Raw genomic sequence first — 14,899 nt, forward strand, 5'->3', positions numbered from 1 at the left:
AAAAGTAACTCTGCATGCAACTGTATACGGTGATGCTTAAGTGTCTAGTTACATTTTTTTTAATGTTTTTAAAAGAAAATCGTACCACCATGTATTTTTCAAAATTAAACTTTCATCTGCGAACTGGCTGTTTACTGTGAATGGAATTGGTCTGGTCGTAATCTGCTTTGTCTCTATTCACTGTGCAATATGTAAAAGCGCAGGAGCGAACAAGCACCCTACAGTCCCGTGAAAAAGCGGCTTTACAGCCCACATGGCATCGGGAAGTGTTAATGCTTACTGACGTCTCACTAGTGCTGAACCCAGAATCCTCCGCCTGGTTTTATTTCACAACGTTGTGGCCTACTGTACTTCATAGGGGTGTTGTGCTTTCTGCAGAGTGGAAGGCAGTTCGGGCTTAGTGCATAACATGACGGCATTTACAGTGAGCAGTCATGGTAAATCCAGACTTTAAAAAAACGTGAAACTACATTGCTCAGTGGATTAGAAATAAAGTAATTCCATAGAATAAAGTCATAATGTAGTTTGGCTAATAGGAAAGCATATGCATGAGGCACAGTGTGAAATCCGATTTCATGTACAGAGACCGCGCACAGTACATTAGATCGGTAATATACTACAAATAGAAGGTACTGGGACAATGGCCATCAAATCAAGTAAAAGGGTGTCAACTCACAGAGGCCAGATCTTTCAGGAGAACCTCTGTGCTATACATGTTTGTAGGGCAGGAATGAGTGCATACTGCTTATCCCACTGGATTAGAGTAGGAGTATGATTGAGTGTCTGGCTAATAGCCTCATCTAAAATAGGCACTCGTGCAGAAGCATTTGTTGGACTTGGGACAGATGTGGAAGGTCAAATATATGAACTTTGTGGGGGTCAGGGATATAAGTGAGCCCACCTGTCATACCCTTAAAGAAATTACCTGAGCTCAGAAGCCCAGGATCTGAGGTCACTGCCTAATGAGGTGGTAAAAAGGGTAGTATTGTACCTTGACGCCACCGGAAGCTAGGGGGATTTGACAGGAGGAACACCCCCAGCTCCCGATTGGGTCAATCCGTAAAGGTCCTAGCAGGACAGTGTGCATAGATTTGTCCCACCACTGCTGCTGTAGCCTTAGACTGAAGGTTACTATACTTCTTAGGCTTACATTAGAATCTGTAAATGCTGCGATGTTACCGCACCAACATTCCAGCATTTACATGTCATTATGTAAGGCTAAGTAGTCTAGTTATCCCTCAGGCTAAGGCTGCGGAGCTGGGACTAAATCTATGCAGACACTGCAGCCTGTGTGCTCAGTCCTGCCCCTCATTAGTGTCATGCTTGCTTACGCGGACGGCCGCTCACTTCTCCTTCCCGTCTGGCATTTGTGGCATGCCTGCTCCGCGCCCGCCCGCTGACCTCTCCGTCCCTGACGCCGCTTCACGTCTCCATCACAGCTAGCGCCTGTCATCTCTGTTCCGCCGGCCTCATCAATTGGTCGGTGATGGGCGCTCGCGGGAAACCACTGTGACTTCCGTACAGTCAGATGTGGTGAGAGGGTTCCGTGTCTAGGCCGCCGGGTAAGGCACTCGGTCCTGGGGGATCGTGGCTGCAGCACAGGCGCCGGCCGCTCTATGCCTTTTGTATCACTTTTTTTGTGTCCTTGCAGGACCTGCAGGCCAAGACACTGTGCAGCCAATCAGCATCAGGGGGTGTCACCCCCCCCCTATCAATCTTGGCTCCACCAGGACAAAATTGTCTGTCTGAACAGTATCTAGCTAAACTTGCTGTAGACAAGCATGCCTGGTGTAGAATATGTAATTGCATAAGCTGTTATGGGTAAGGGGTGCCTTCACACCGGCAATAAAATAAATTGCGAGTGAGTGAAAACGCAAAATTATGAAACCCGTGCTCTTCAATAGTTTCCTTCACATTTGCAATGTGTTCACTAGTGATGTTGCGAGAGAAAAAAATTGCAGCGTGCCCTACCTTTCTGCATTTTGCAGTTTATCTCCCATGTTTCTGCCTCCTTTTTATCGCATCGCAAAGCATTAACATGCGTTTTTAACATTAGTCCTGTTGACTTTCACGTAAAAGCACGCAAATGTACAAGAATCGCAAGTGGCAGCAATGTTACGAGAAAAGCAACGCTGACACTCATTGTGGGGAAAAGTGTTTTTTTTGTTTTGTTTTTTTCCCTCCTTCTGGCAATGTCTCGATCGGCCAACAACTGTAGATCTATGGGGATCTGCTGTCCAGAATCCCTACGAGTTGGCTATCTTCTGAGTTCGGTGCCTTTGGGCTCAGAGTTGATTTCTGTGGGATCTTGGCAGCTTAGTTTCCCCTGCAATGGCCAGGTTTGGTATTGCAGGCCAAGTTGCCATTGAAGTAAATGGGAATTTTGCCTATAATGTGAAATCTGGCCACTGCAGTGAGAACAGAGCTGTCTGTTTCCTGCAGAAATTGGCTTTGTGCATGAACACACTGGCCCAGAAAACGGCAGATTAAGTAAAGGTCCTGGGCAGTGGAGACCAACCAGTCAACTATTGGTGGCCTATTTTGCGGCTAGGCGCATTAATAGTTTGCAACTAGATCATCTGAAGTGACCACCTAGTCCTGGTGAAACAAACATTACTGTACAACTTTTCTGTCCACCTGATGTACATTGTAGTCTAAGACACTCCATATGAGCAGCACTTGCCAATCAAAGCAGTGTGTAGTGTCTTAGGCCGCCTGCACACGGGTGGAAATCCCGCAGGATTTCTGCCACTGAAAGCCTGCATAGGAGTGCATTACAATACGCACTCCTATGCAGACAGCCGCGGTTTGGCCTCGCGGGAAACAAATTGCAGCATGTCCTACCCGGCTCCGGTCTGCGCATGCGCCGGCACATGAAAGAGCCGGGGGCGCGGGTGAGTACGCGCTCGTCCCTACAGGCGGTCGGGTCCCGCGGCGAGAATTCTCGCCGCCGGATCCGACCCGCTCGTCTGCAGGTGGCCTTAGACTTAATGCTGCATACTTAGGCGCAATTTATATGAGGTTGTTAGAGAAGCTGTGTGGCCATCTTTGTCCAGGCATGGAGGGTTGCTTTAAATTAATGCCTGCTAAACCTAACTTAGCAGAAGGTATTAAGGAGGGAAAACTAATCCTTCAACTCCTGAAATATTTTAAGGCTAGTAGAGGATACTATTTGGCCCAGTTAGAAAATACCATACGTCTGAAACGGGTAATACATTGGAAAGGTGAAATTTAGGCAGTGTTTTTTCACCATAGTGGAGTTTACAGATGAAATTCAGGATCCCCAAATTGAGTCTAGGTCCTGGCCCATTCTTGTCTAGCCTGTCAGGAGGTTATTGGTACTCTGTGCTTGTTAGGGAGAGTTGTTACTCTACCTTTTACCTAGTATTGCGTGTATATGGATAGAGTGATGGGCTGGCAACAATATATACACTACTGGTCAAATGTTTTTGAACACCAACTTTTTCCAATTATTTTTGACATTAACACATTTCAAGTCCTGCAAACATGAAGAGGTTCAAAACGAAGTTAAAAACAAAAAATATGAAACTTTTTAACCTGAAATGCAACAATAGTCTGAATTTATGGTTTTAACCAAAATGGCTTTTTTCAGGGAACACATCAGGGACAGCATAGAAGGCAAATTGTTTTGAAATTGGATGCATACTATTCCTAGGGGTGTCTCCACTTTTGTAGATTACTTTCAAACCTTCTAATTCTATATATAGCCGGTGTTGGAATAGACTGCATTACAACACCCAGTAGGGCAGGATTTGGACTGTTTGGGTTTTTTTTTCTGCTCCTTGGGACCGAGCACATTGCCATCATAATGGCAAAAAAACCAAACCTGATTTTTATTACTGTAAAATCCATTTTTCTACTCCATTGGTGGACACAACAAGACATTGGGAATAACTGCTCAGAAGAGGCGGACACGAAGTACAAAAGACTGTTACTCCCACCAGCTATGTTCCTCCTGCAGACAGAGCTAAATCAGTTTGTACTTTAGTAGGAGAAATACAAATTAACATGACCTGAAATACAGACCGTAATAAGGGAACAAGGGTGCTGTGTAGGATTCAGAAAAGACTAAGGATCCCTGCTGGAAAGAAAACCAGAGCCCATGAAAAGGGAGTTATTGGGTGGGTACTGTGTCCCCTCCTACAGGCGAGAAATGGATTTAACAGTAGCAAACTGTTTTCTCATTTGTCGTTGGGGGACATGGCAAAGACTTTGGGCCATTCCAGAGCAGTACCCAAGGGGTGGGTAAAAGATGAGTGTGGTTGGTATGCTGGCACCTGCTTACCCATGTGACCAGAAAGGATAGCATTATGTAGAACATAGAAAAAATGCTAAGCCTTGGAAGTGCCCTTATGGCCCAGGTGGCCGAAGACCTTGTCATTCCATTAGAGCAGAGTTTCTCAACTCCAGTCATCAGGAACCCCCAGCAGGTCATGTTTTCAGGATTTCCTCAGTGTTGCACAGGTGATGCTGGAGGAGTTAAGAAACACTGCATTAGAGCGATGGCATTTGTCAGTTGACATCTACCAAGACTGATGCCCTTGGCCTTCAGTTGGTATGCCCTGCCAAAAATCAGATGAAGGCAAACAGGAGAACAGTACACTGGAACATAGAAGAAGATGGGATTACTTTAGAGTGGGAGGGGAGGCCGGGCGGATTATGTATGCAAGCAGCTTTCTGAAAAACATTACAGCTCAGATTAAAGTACCAAGAAAACCCGTAGACCCTGTAGAAGGCATCTACGGTATGAGCCATGCCTTGCAGAGGATATCTGAGAGAAGGGACAAAACTCTACCTACGAGAATGCTGAAGGGCAGGCAGAAAAACCAAAGCAGCAAAAGTACAGTTTCATCTGTCCTGCTAATGGCCAGAGCAAGTCAAGATTATGGTAGAATTGAATGTTAAAAATGGCCTGCTATTTCTCAAGAGAAGAGCTCACCCTCTGAGCTACGTCTGATCTTGATTGCAAATGTTGACCATCTAGTCTACTCCTATCATATAGCAGGATACTGGACAACTCTGATGTGACCATGACTTCATCGGTGGTTCTTGGATTACCTAGTTGGGCCATTAGTGTAGCATCGTTCAGACTCAGACAAGCAAGAAAAGGGCAGTGGGGTGATGTGGTAGAAGGAAGACTTAGTTGCAGGATGATTGGGATGGAATTTGGTGGGGGGGATTGTGCCTTGAGGACAACATGTCAAATGATAACTGTTGAAAGGAACCAGACTCCTTGACCTAAATACTGAGGCATTAGAGAATAATGTTTTTTGTTTGTATAGTGCCAACTTGTTCTGCTGCACTTTCAGGTAATTTATTTATTACACCCCCCACCACCACCACCGAGCTGGGTACTCCTTTTACAGACCTCGGAAAGATGGAAGGCTGAGCCGACCTTGAGCCAGCTACCTGAACCAGGCGGTGATTGAACTTGCAACCTTCAGGTCATGCGCGAGCATTTCTGCTGCCTTAGGGTGCATTCACACGAACGTATATCTGCTCGGTTTTCACGCCGAGCCGATATACGTCGTCCTCGTGTGCAGGGGGGGGGGGGGAGGCTGGAAGAGCCCAGGAGCAGGAACTGAGCTCCCGCCCCCTCTCTGCTTCCTCTCCGCCCCTCTGCACGATTTGCAATGGGGAGAGGCGGGACGGGGCGGGACTAATTCACGGCACTTAGCCCCGCCCCCGTCTCGCCGCCTCTCATTGCAAATAGTGCAGAGGGGCGGAGAGGGGGTGGGGAGGAGGTAGAGGGGGGGGCGGGAGCTCAGTTACTGCTCCTGGGCTCTTCCAGCCTCCCCCCCCCCCCCCCCCCCCCCCTGCACATGAGGACAACGTAGATCGGCTCGGCGTGAAAACCGAGCCGATATACGTTCGTGTGAGTGCACCCTCAGGGTTACTCTGCGTCACACAAGGCAATGCACCTACCAGTCAAGATATTTAGTAGAGCCTAGCTATCCAGAGGAGGGACAACACTCATTGGACTTCACATAACAGCCACCAGTAACAAAACGGTGACGATAATAATCGCTCAGTGTGAATGCGAACAAAGCACTCACTTGTCGTTTGATTGTTTAAGCTCACTTTTCAGTCAGCTTAAAACCTTGTTGGCTCGCTGGCTTCTCGTTTCATGTCAACGCCCAGTGCTTCCCATAGGCGGTGAAGCGCTGAGTGAGAAGCCAGCAGCAAGTCTTTCTGTGTAAACGCTCTGCACGAGCGCTGACTACCTTACTGATGAGGTCAGCGCTTATGCAGTCCTTTTCCCGACTGTTGGCCCGTGTAAAAGAGCCTTTACGGAGAACAATCACATTTGGCTATTTAGTTGCTGATGACAGAAATATATGATTTACTGTGGGCTGCTTAGGCCTCATGTCCATGGGAGCCTGTGCCCCTAGCAAGAGGACATTACTTACCAGTGGGGATCCACTGCATGGCTTTGCGGATCTTTCGTCTTCCCCTCTATGGATGTGGGCGGGCCACAGTGGAGTGGAGATTTTTTTTTTTCTTCCTGCGGCATGTCTGCAGTGTCAGCAAAACCAATCCACATGCTTAAATTATTTTGCGGGCGCCCATGTTTCCACAAATCAAACCCACCCGTGGACATGAGGCCTTAGTGTCGTCAATGCACGGCGCAATAAGGGAGGGCAGTCTCTCACCAGGCGAACATATTAATCAGAAGGCCTTAAGCATCTTCAACTGGTGCTACCCAGACAAGCCTGTTAAAGCCCCGCAGGAAACTGTTAGCGTGGCATTAAAGGGGTTGTCTCGCGCCGAAACGGGGTTTTTTTTTTTCCCCCATAGGCCCCCCGTTCGGCGCAGGACAACCCCAATGGATGTGTTAAAAAAAAAAAAACACATATTACCCGAATCCCCGCTCTGTGACGTCTTCCTTCTTCCTTCACCAAGATGGCTGCCGGGATCTTCACCCACGATGCACCGCGGGTCCTTTCCCATGGTGCACCGTGGACTCTGTGCGGTCCATTGCCGATTCCAGCCTCCTGATTGGCTGGAATCGGCACACGTGATGGGGCGGAGCTACGATGACCAGCTCTCCGGCACGAGCGGCCCCATTCACCAGGAAGAAGACCGCACAGCGCAAGCGCGTCTAAAAACGCCAGAAGAAAGCGAAATTAGACGGATCCATGGCGATGGGGACGCTAGCAACGGAGCAGGTAAGTGAATAACTTCTGTATGGCTCATATTTACTACACGATGTACATTACAAAGTGCATTAATATGGCCATACAGAAGTGTATAACCCCACTTGATTTCGCGAGATAACCCCTTTAAGTCAAGCCTTTCCTGGCATAGACTCATAGAATGGTAGAGTTGGAAGGGACCCCCCAGGGCCATCTGTTCTAACCCCCTGCTCAGTGTAGGAGTCACTAAATCATCCTAGAGACAGTAGCAAGGCTGTGCAGCCTTGGCTACTAGGTAACCGACAATTTCCAGAGCCTAGTGCAGATATTCTGACTATAGAGGAAATCAATAGTTGGTTAATATGTCATGTGTATGACCTGAACAACATCTGCGGTCACACACACCTCTGGAGGGGAGTAATAGGCATATGCTACACTAGCCATAACTACTGTTCTGTGGGAGAGGTTACTGTATGCTGGCTGCAACAGAATAACCAGGTCAAAGTTAAGCAGCAGAAGTAGAACCTGTTCTGCAGAAGGAGGAAATGAGCAGTCTGCTTCTCCTAAGATATTGTTTGATATCGGACCATGATAAAATCATGTTAAATATGGGCTAGTTTTCAAAAATACTCAAATACATCCAAGACTGATAGTAATGTACAATAATGCTTTTATGGAAGAAATCTGAAACTACGTGATGTCTGTCCAACTGTTATCATGGTTTATAGACTCTAGCTGCCACACGGTTATCTGTCCTATGGAATGTAGTACTGTGTCAGATACAGCACATAGTAATGCAGATAATACTCCATAGTTGATGTAATATCACTGCCTGTTGCTAGCAACCATGTCCTACAGAGTCTAGCAGTAATACAGATGCCCATTGTATGAAGGTGGTATGTCACTGGCAGATACTTAAAGGGGTTGTCCCGCGAAACAAAGTTGGGGTATACACTTCTGTATGGCCATATTAATGCACTTTGTAATGTACATTGTGCATTAATTATGAGCCATACAGAAGTTATTCACTTACCTGTTCCGTTGCTAGCGTCCTCGTCTCCATGGTGCCGTCTAATTTTCAGCGTCTAATCGCCCGATTAGAGGCGCTTGCGCAGTCCGGTCTTCTTCCTTTCTGAATGGGGCCGCTCGTGCCGGAGAGCGGCTCCTCGTAGCTCCGCCCCGTCACGTGTGCCGATTCCAGCCAATCAGGAGGCTGGAATCGGCAATGGACCGCATGGTGCACCGTGGGTGAAGATCCCGGCGGCCATCTTACTTAGGTAAGTAAGAAGTCGCCGGAGCGTGGGGATTCGGGTAAGTACTGGCCGTTTTTTTTTGTTTTTTTTTTATTCCTGCATCGGGTTTGTCTCGCGCCGAACGGGGGGGCTATTGGGAAAAAAAAAGAAAAAAAACGTTTCGGCGCGGGACAACCCCTTTAAAGCTCTATGTAATTGGATGTCTAGCAGTCATGCATTGATTACCCCTATGGATGAGGAATGGGGCGGCATTTGCTTGCAATCACTGCATAATAATTTCAGACACGCAATCTAGGAGTAATGTCATTCTTCCTTCCCTGGAGGAGGCAGTGAGGCTGCTTGACGCTTGCATTCATTTCTGTATCAGGCATGATAGGCAGAGTAGCAAAAATAAGTACTTCTGTAAAAAGCGGTAACAAGGCAGCCTGACACTTGTAGTCACTCCATGTCAAGTACAGAGTTCAGTGTTAACGAAAGTGTTCCTCCTGTGGAGGGGATAGTGAGGCTTCCTTACTGGTCCATGCCCTACAGAATCATGTCAACTGCCGCGTCTACTTTAGAAGGTATGATAATATGGCGGCCTAATAGCTGCATTTAGTATCATGACGAACACCGCATTCAGCTGTCGTGTAATGACGTGGAAGTTGAGGGAGTTAAGTGCATACCATGACTGCATAATCAGGATTGATAGTGTCACAGCACTAGTTATTCCTTTGGATGGGTTAATGAGGTGGATAGTGCTTGTCATAACTGCAGTCATAAGAGCTATGGGATGTCGCCAGTCTAGGATTATTTCTCTTATGGAAGGGGGTAATGAGGCAGATATTTGCCATCACTGCATAATCTGCCTCATAGAGGCTCGCAGTATTGTAACGTCTCCTCTAATGGAAGGGGGCAATAAGGCATGCTTGACTCTTACCATAACTGCGCGATCTGTCTAATACATAGGCTCGTAGTTACTCCTATGGAAGAGGGGTAATAAGACAGATGCAAGCTAATGCAGTGTAGCCATAACAGGCGTAGTCTCACTGTGCAGCAATTACTCCTCCTACAGGTAAAGTACACCTGTAGTACCTTCACAGCATGCTCATCACAGCAGCACCTCTGTCCTAAGACAGCGGCTTTTCTCACTGAAGCATTAATTATGGATGGCTTTCCCCCTCCCATGTACTGCATTTACCTCGAGGGGGGGGCTAGACATGGGATTGAAATGAAGAGTTGTATCGGAATGGATTTTTTTTTCCCCACAGTTTTCGAAAATTACCTTCAAAATTCTGTATCATATCAGGTTTGTTTTACAAATGTGAAAATTACAAAAAAACGTAATTTTCTATTTTTAATGACCTTCATGTATGACAACGTTTGTAATGTGTGAAAAATACAAACATACCTAACATTTACCACTTGGCTCCCCTTTAAATTTCCTCTTTTTGGATTTTCTTTGGTATTCGTCTGTATAGTCTCTCCAACATCCAACAATATTCGGCCATCATGTGTGTGGTCCACTTTCCCTGTTATTTCTTTTCCATCACTTTAATATCCTGATAAAAGCGCTCGCCATGTTCTTCCGTAAAATCACCAAGATTGTCAGGAAAGTCGTTTAAATGAGCATGAAGATGTGAACTTTGACGCTCCTGTTACAACCAAGCAGTTTATAGGACTCCAACATCTCGTCAACTAAAATGGTGTAATTTGCAGCCTTACTGTTCCCTAAAGTTTTCTGCCACATTTCTGAATGCAGTCAATGCTTGCAATTCACACTCACTCATGGTTTTTTCGAATGTTGTCCGCCATTAATTTTTGTATCTGTGGGCCTATAAAAATGTCAGCATTGATTTTTTTATTTCTTTCCCTAGAAGTGATTGATTGGAATCTTAACACTAAGGTACTGAAAGCATTTACTGTTCCTGCCGTTTTGAATCTCCTCACTCACTGTCTAGGTGTTCTCCCTAAGGAGAAAAGATAGCGTTTCTGACCCCTGTCCCAGGCCTCTCACTAGCAAAGCCAGACTCCTACTGCACACTGAGGAAGGGCAAATACCCTGAAACAGCTGTTTATACAAGCCTTGTAACAATGACTTGGAATTAAAAAAACAGAGCCAGACTCCATGTACAAAGAGTCTGACTTTGGCTTGAAGGAATGCTGCCTTACAAATAGATGTCACTGTGGAGGTATTATTCCATTTCCCTTATTTGCATATTACCCAGAGGAGCATAAATGTCCTTCTGAGTCTTCTCGCTCAGTCTATATGCTCTCCCTAAGAAGAAAAGATAGTGTTTCTGATTTGCTTAAAGCTGTCATAAGTTGCTTCATTAAGCCTGGTCTTATGTGTAACAGTAGCAGCAGTATTTTCAAAGGATCAACCAGTGGAAGTGAAACAATGTTTTTTTTTTCTTTTCTGCCAGGTGTGAAGGTACTTCTGAATGGCCACTGCTTCCAAACCCATTCATACAAAAAGCAAGTAAATTTGGTGCAGCCTGCTTGTCGGCCGAGAAATATTGCAATCGCCTTGAAATCCCCGCACGCAGGCTATTAATGACGCTTGTACTGCACACTTTCTAGCAGAAATGTAAGGTTTTCGTATGTCTCTTTCATAGTGACAGAATGTGCTACTGGAATGGATGGATGTTAGTATTGTGTAATAAAACACCTTTTAAACTGGATTTGCTGGTATCTATGAACAACCTCCACTCTCCTGAATTGTAATTAATGTTGTAGTGTTTCATAACTGCCGGAATGTCTCGATAATATACCAAACCGTCTTCCTCAGCAAAAAATCCTAAAGCAATTCTGCTTCTTGGTGTCCGTACCAAGAGAATCTTGTATTGGGACACAGTAAATTCTTTTCATGAAGTCCTGATCCTGGGGTCTAATTTAGACACAACAATTATCAATCAAAAGATGTATTTTGAGCGATAATCGTTGTGTGCATTTACAGGGCAAGGTGATCACTCAAACGTTGAGCGATCACCTTGCGCTCCGAGAGGGGGATGCAGAAGACAGCCGGGGCCGCTTGTCTTCTGCATCCAGCTGTTCTTTGCTCAGAGCGCCCGGCTGTTCTGCATCCTCCGCTCGGCTTTATAAGACAAGTGGGGCCGCTTGTCCTCTGCATCCAGCTGTTCTCTGCTCGGAGTGCTTGGCTGTTATATAGCCGAGCGGGGCATGCAGAACATATATGGACTGCTATGTTCTTCATACCCTGCCTGTGTTCAGGGAGCGGGATACAGCTGAAACAATAGCATGCTGAAATACAACTATCAGCGACAGCTTAACGAAAACTGATGTTGGTGCAGTTACACACGATATTGCTCAAAATACGGCTTTTGAGCGATAATCGTTGTCTAAAATGGGCCTTAAGAACTCTGATGCGTCTTAAGGTAAATTCAGATCACAATTTAATTCAGTTGATGCTGGGTAAATCTCACTGGGGTCTCATCCTCCATATTGTCTGGTTGATACATCTCATGACTTGTATCACCATCTGAATTGATGTCTGTTGGGGACTTGACATTAGACAGGGTTGTATCCATCAATTCCTGAATGGATTCACTATAGGGCACTTGTGTCATGGCAGATGGCATATTGGGATACACAATGTTCCACTTACTGGTACTGGTATAGCCCACAATCTTCACTGTGCAGAAGTAGCAGTCGTCACTGTGACTTCTTGGCTCGCGCCACACCTTGGGTACACCGAATGGCATTGATTCCCTTTTTCTACTTTTCCAGTTCCTCAGCCCCTCCACACAGCACGCGTTGTTCTGATCTGCTAGTTTAATCCCGAAGTATTGAAAATGAGCATTTTTCACGAAAGGCATAATAGTTTGCCTTTGTTTTCCTGTCGTATAACAGCCACATGTAGCAAAATATGTCTGGATGATTGACACAACTACATGAAGCCATTGTACACGGCACGAAGAAACAAGCGAAGGGTCACTATAAAGAAGGGAGAGTTGGCGTGAGGTATGAGTCCTACCGGAGTGCCAAGTTTACCTTCATGTTTGGAGTTTGTGAGTGCGGCAAATCTTGATGCGATACAGACAAATCAATTTCATTTTCGTAATCAGTTATGTATTTGTTTATCTATTTCTTGCACCTTTATTCTATCTCTCCAGAGAACATTTTCACAAGTTACAAACGTCATATATCCGTGTCATTAACCCCTTAGTGACCACCCTATAGTGTTTTTATGTCCTGCAGCTGCAGGACGTGTATGGAGGGAGGTAGCGCCGCTATCTCCCTCCATACAGCGCGGGCGTCAGCTGTTTATTACAGCTGACAGCCGCGCTCAGCCGATCGCGGCTATTAACCCTTTAAATGCCGCTGTCAATTCTGACAGCGGCATTTAAATCCCCTGAACGCTGTTTGGGGGTCCCGCACGGCCCCCCTGCGGTGAGATCGGGGGATCCGTGCAGGTGTCATGGCAGCCGGGGGCCTAATGAATGGCCCCAGGGCTGCCTTAGCAGACTGCCTATCAAGCCATCCACACAGGGTGGCTTGAAAGACTGCCTGTAAAAAAGCAGTATGATGTAATGCTATAGCAGTAAGTCATACTGCAGGAGCGATCAAAGCATCGCATGTTAAAGTCCCCCAGGGGGACTTCAAAGTAAAGTGAAAAAAAGATCAAAGTTTTTTTAAATTGTAAAAAAAAAAAGTTATAAAAGTTTAAATCACCCTCCTTTTGCCATATCAATTACTAAAAAATCTAAATCATAAAATAAAAATATGTATTTGGTATCGCCGCGTCCGTAAAAGTCCGATCTATCAAAGTAGTGCATTATTTTTCCTGCACGGTGAGCGTCATCCGGAAAAAAAAAAAACCCGCCAGAAATACACTTTTTTTGTTACCCTGTCTTCCAGAAAAAATGCAATAAAAAGCGATCAAAAAGTTGTATATATTCCAAATTGATACTATCGGAAACTACAGGACATCCCGCAAAAATTGAGCCTTTGTACAACTACGTCGACAAAAAAATAAGTTATTGCGCGCACAAAATGACCGCAGAAAATAATTGAAAAAAATTAAATATCTTAAAAAAACATACAAGTACTACAGCAAAAAAAACACTATAGAAGTTTGGTATCGTAGTAATCGTACTGACCCATAGAATAAAAATATCAGGTCGTTTTTGTTGGTTTGTGCGCCGTAGAAGCAGGACGCACCGAAAGATGGTGGAATGTCGTTTTTTCCCCCCATTTCTCTCCTCTAAGAATTTTTTAAAAGTTTTTCAGTACATTATATGGTACAATAAATAGTGCCATTGAAAAATACAACTCGTCCCGCAAAAAACAAGCCCTCATACAGCGACGTCGATGGATAAATAAAGGAGCTACGATTTTTTTTAAAGGGAGTAGGAAAAAACAAAAATGGGGGAAAAAAGCCCGGTCACTAAGGGGTTAAATTAGGTTTGGGGGGGGGAGGGGTGTTTTTTTTTTTGGTTTTTTTTTTTAATTTTCACATTTTCATGTTTTGTGAAAAAAATCTGACGTGATACGAAAATTTGAAGATCGTTTTTGGAATCTGCGGAAAAAATCAATTACAATACACCTCTTTTGGAACAATCTTTCAGTGTACACACAGCATATGCTTAGGCATTACCTCTATGGCTAATGCATGACGGCAGTAAAGGTTACCATGGTCCTTTTTATACCCTGAGGACGTGAGGGCTGACAAACTTGGCCAGTGACACTCTGGCACTCGGTGTGTTGCTGACTGGTCCTGTCTGAGGGCTTCCTATGTCCTTTGATGCTGGGGCCTGCAGAATTGGGAGATGGGGGAGGAACACCACTAAGGACAGACCATCAGCATAGGGAGATCTGAGACTCTGATGACTGGTTCTCTGTGAAGACCTACTGTGGCTGCTCCTATGGACATGGCTTAGGCCAGTCTCACACGAGTGGATTCCAAAATCGCCGTCCGCATGTATGGATACGCAGGCATTGACTTTCAAGGTGTCACTCGCACTTGGGTGTAGGAACTGTGGATTCTGCGAGCGGAAGAAAAATAGTAGCATGATTTATTTTACAGCAGTTTCTGCATGTCTGCACTCAATTATCTCTGATCCACAGTGCATATGCAATTAATGTTGTGTATGGGACAGACTTGTACGCACGTTGCTAGGAGACCAGATAACAAACGGTATAAAGAAAACAGAAATTTGTGGGCAGACAATGCAGGACAGAGTCTGGGGGGCATCACACCATCCAGCCTGCATCCTCTGCTTATTTTTCTGCGCTCTTCCTCTAGGAGAATAAATGTGTTTTAGTTTTAAAGTGGTTTATACTACTTCCATAATAAGCCAGCCGAGCCCAGAGAGCAGTATCCGGGTCTGAAGTCTCAGAACATCTCTAACCACAACAGGGGAATATCTCCTGGGCGGATAGACAGGTGTTTCCAGGGGGTTGGGCTACTTACTGATGTCATTCCTTGCTTGTGTTTGTTCTTCCACGCGGACAATACGCTGTCATACGCAGTACATTCGTGTGGAA

At 45.4% G+C, this 14,899-nt stretch overlaps 1 protein-coding gene across 2 annotated transcripts in view; it reads left to right on the forward strand.

Moving 5' to 3' along the window:
* The window catches only part of CTCF (CCCTC-binding factor), a 60,849-nt gene that overhangs the window by 18,239 nt on the left and 27,711 nt on the right, over positions 1-14,899 (forward strand). Inside the window, exon 2 of one of the 2 annotated variants that reach the window (XM_066582655.1) lies at positions 10,816-10,979. The exons of the other annotated variant lie outside the window; for it this stretch is intronic. The gene's annotated coding sequence lies outside the window, so the exon portion shown is untranslated. The remainder of the gene's footprint in view (positions 1-10,815; positions 10,980-14,899) is intronic. 2 annotated transcript variants of the gene reach the window in all.

The sequence above is a fragment of the Eleutherodactylus coqui genome, chromosome 11, assembly GCF_035609145.1.
Source record: "Eleutherodactylus coqui strain aEleCoq1 chromosome 11, aEleCoq1.hap1, whole genome shotgun sequence".
Classification (NCBI taxonomy): domain Eukaryota; kingdom Metazoa; phylum Chordata; class Amphibia; order Anura; family Eleutherodactylidae; genus Eleutherodactylus; species Eleutherodactylus coqui.